General features: G+C 42.2%; 1 non-coding gene across 1 annotated transcript; it reads left to right on the top strand.

The window, feature by feature from the left end:
- The first annotated feature begins 3,594 nt into the window (after positions 1 to 3,594).
- LOC114627873 lies at positions 3,595 to 3,654 on the top strand. Its single transcript, XR_003712410.1, has one exon. It is a non-coding gene; the product is annotated as a U7 small nuclear RNA (small nuclear RNA).
- Positions 3,655 to 4,104: the final 450 nt, after the last annotated feature.

Below are 4,104 nucleotides of genomic sequence, written 5' to 3'. Positions count from 1 at the left end.
AGGAGAGGAGAGGAGAGGAGAGGAGAGGAGAGGAGAGGAGAGAAAAGAAAAAAAAAGAGCAAACTATGAGAAACAAGTTAGTAGGGGCACTCCTCCATGGTTTCTGAATCAGTTCCTGCCTCAGGTTCCTGCCCTGACTCCCCGAGATGATTGCCTACAAGCATAAGGTGAAATAAACCCTTTCCTCCCCGAGTTGCTCATTGTCATGGTGTATTATCACAGCAATAAAAATCATAACTCAAGTGATTGTTGTTATTGTTTTATTTTGTATGTTTGTTTTAAGACAAGGTCTCACTCTATAGACTAGAACTATAGAACCTGACTGACCTCAAACTCATGGAGATTTCTGCCTTAGCCACCCAAGCACTGGTATTATAAGAATAATATCATATTACTTTATCCATTTACCTATTGGGCACATAGGTGAATGTTATAACTTGTTTATCATGACTAGCATTATAATAACTACTAGTGTGCAAATATTTCTATTGTATGCTAACTGTTATTCCTTTGGGTATGACATAGCAGGAGCCTGTGGTAACTGTCTAAGTTAGAGTTTCTATTACTGTGACAAAATACCATAACCAGAAATCAAGTTGGAGAGGAAAGGGTTTATTTGGCTTATACTTCCAGATCATACTCCATCACTGGAGGAAGTCAAGAAAGGAACTCAAACAGGGCTGGAAGCTGGAGGCAGGAGCTGATGCAGAGACAATGGAGGGATGCTGCTTATTGGTTTGCTTCATATGGCTTGCTCAACCTGCTTTCTTATAGAACCCAAGACCGCCAGCGAAGGGATGGTGCCACCCACAATGGGCTGGGCCCTCCCCTATTGATCACTAATTGAGAAAATGCCTTACAGCTAGATCTTCTGGAGGTATTTCCTCAAGTGAGACTCCTTCTTCTCTGATGATTCTAGCTTGTGTTAAGTTGACACACAAAACCAGTGTGTACAGTAATTCTTGCTTTTTGAGAAATCACCAGCTTTTCAGGGCTCCTTCTCCCACCAACCCTTGCTAACATATGTTGTTTGTTTTCATAATGATTGCTGTTCTGACTGGAATGACATGAAATCTCAATGTAGTTTTTTTTTAATTGATAATTAATGGTGCTGGGCTTGAACACAGGGCTTTGTTTACAGCAGGCAAGCTTTTTATCACCAAGCTATATCCCCAAGGCCCTCAGTGTAGCTTTGATTTGCATTGCCTTGATGGCTAAGGATGATGAACATTTTCCAGCATTCATTGGCTGGGGGAATTTCCTATGCATTTATTAGGGTGTTGGTTACATTAGTGTGTAAAGTTGTTAAAAAAAAAAAAACTCACCCAATTGTATTCATTATTATCTGTGCATTTTACTGTTTATACATTTGTCCTCTATGATTTAGTTAGGGTTTCCAATGCTGTGAAGAGTCATCTTGACCAAGGCAACTCTTATAAAGAAAACATTTATTTAGGGCTGGCTTATGAATTCAGAGGTTTAGAATTCATGAGGTTTCTTCATGGTGGGAAGAATCCAAGAGTTCTGCATCTGTATCAGCAGCAGCAGGAAGAGAGAGCATCTGAAAGCTTACCACCCCCATTCCCCCACCCCCCCACCCCCGCTCCAGTGACCTGGACCAATATCACTGGTCCTAATCCTTTCAAGTAACACCACTCTCTATGAGCCTCTGGGGGCCATTTTCATTCAAACCACCACACAACCGCACTCTTGAACAAGGAAACATGAGTTATGAGCACAGATTCACCCTGCATTAGTTAATTTTGTCATTGTTATGACAAAATATCTAAGAGGCAATTTAAGAGAGGAGAGATTTATATTGGGCCGGCTTGAGAGGGTAGAGAGTGAAGAGGGCTGGGGCTACAGTCCTGGCAATGGGAACTTTCACTGAAGTTTATCACATCTTGGTAGACAACAAAGCAGGGAGCCTAGGCTGGAAATGGAGCCAACCTACAACTCTCAAAGCCCACCTCCTTAGCAGTCTACTTCCTGTAGCTATGCCCTACCCCTTAAAGGTTCCACAATAGTCCCACCAGCTGGAGAACCTGAAGGAGTGCAGCAAGGCCTTGGTGGGGACAGAATGACATGGTTCCTGCTCCTGGGACAGGGCCAGCAGGCATGGGCCTCCATGAATGTCAATGGCTGCTGTAGGTGTAGGGCTTGTTTCTATAATAATGTACATATTTTCACATTTTTCCAAGGAATGCCCTCCCTGTTAACGTTAATGACTCCATAATAATCAGAGACAGCAAGAGTCTGTCTGGGATGCAAAGGTATGGCTGTTATTCAGCAAAATGGCAAATGCTGGGACCTACAGGACAGCCCTTAAGGCTGTGGGAAAGAACTCTAAAATCATGGGTTCAAAAATATATAATTTCTCAAAAAGTAAGGATACAACATGAATTCTAGGAAGAGCTTCTTCACAAATCTAAAGGATCAAACACAGCTGTGCTGTGAGCCAACTTATCAGAAAGATAAAAAGGAAGGAGATAAAGAGATTTAGGGGGTGGTGATCACAGGAGACCCCACCCAGCTAAGTTTTTTCTTTATGCTTACAAAGGCAGATTCCTGATTTCAGAGTCAGCCTGGGACAGAGCGAGGTTACGCCCAGGAGACACAGAAATGGGAATCTCAGGACAAGGCCCCAACCAGCTAGTTTATGGTCCCTGTTTAATGGAGGCAGGCAGATCTCTAAATTCTTTTACAATGAAAAGAAAATGTGTGCTTACTGTCTCCTAAAAATCAAGAGGTTGGTGTCATGGGATGCTGATTCATAGGATAATTCAAAGAGAACCTGGAATAAATAACTGAATTAATATGTAAATAGAAAACTGGGCTTTTGATCTGCATGAGATGAGCTAGCAGAAAGTAATAGAATTTTTCTCTAGCAAGAGCTGAGATGTCATTAAAAACAATGACTTCATGAAATTCGTAGGCAAATAGATGGAACTAGAAAATATCATCTTGAGTGAGGTAACCCAGTCACAAAAGACATGATGTGGACTCCCTGATAAGTGGATATTAGTCCAAAAGATCGGAATACCCATGATACAACTCATAGACCATATGAAGCTCAAGAAAGAAGACCAAACTGTGGATGCTTTAGTCCTGCTTAGAAAGGTGGTGGGGAGGGTAAGTAATCATGGGAGGTAAAGGGAGGGAAGGACCTGGAGGGGAGGGAAAAGGAGGGCAGGATCAGGTATGGGAGGAGACAGGAGAGATGTACAGAGGGTCTGGAGCTTGAACAGGGATGGGGGAGCACTCTCATAGAGACAGAGGCAAGGTGGCATGGCATACAGGGTTTGCAGAGGGAAAACCAGGAAGGGAGACAACGTTTGAAATGTAAATAAATAACCAATTTTTCTAAAAAGGGAGGAAAAAGAGCTGAGCTATCTGGAGAGTAAAACGTTCGTCAAGAATTTTTTCTAACAGGATTTCTGATTTTAGTTGGGAAATCCATGGAGAGAGAACACAGCTCCTTTAGATTTTTTTTTTTTCATAGTTCGTTTAGAATTTTTCCCAAGAATTACTTAGAGAGCTGACAGAGCTCTTTTGGAATGTTTTCCAGCAGCTATCCAGAGAAGGCTGTATGAAGAGCGAATGCAGCTCTTTTAGAATTTTTTCTGGCTTTCTGATTTTGATTGGAAAACCCAAGAATTACTTTTAGAATTTTTCTAACAAGATTTTTGACTTGGTCAGAAGATCCAAGAATTTTCTATAGCAGTTTTTCTGACTTTGGCCAAAAAAACCCATGAGCTATTCAGAGAGCTTTTAGAATTTTTATAAGCAGAGAGAGCTGTCCCAAGCAGAAAGCTAGATGTCTCAAGCATAGAGTTTTTAGAATAGCAAGAAAAAGCTGTCTAGTGCAGAGCAGAACACACACATACACACAGGGAAAGGGAGAGGGAGAAGGAGGGAGGGAAGGAGGAGAGGGGAAGAGAGAGAGGGGTGGGGGGAGAGGAGCACAGTCTGGAAAATCATCACAGCAGAACAAAGGCCACCAGCTTGGACCCACAATTTGACTTCTCAGGAACCCTCTGCAAGCCAAGGCTGGTCCTTGGCAAAGGAGGACTTCATGTCTTCATCTTATTGGTTTTCTCTCCA

The sequence above is a fragment of the Grammomys surdaster genome, unplaced genomic scaffold, assembly GCF_004785775.1.
Source record: "Grammomys surdaster isolate TR1022 unplaced genomic scaffold, NIH_TR_1.0 259, whole genome shotgun sequence".
Lineage (NCBI taxonomy): Eukaryota > Metazoa > Chordata > Mammalia > Rodentia > Muridae > Grammomys > Grammomys surdaster.
This window is presented reverse-complemented; position numbering and strand designations above follow the sequence as displayed.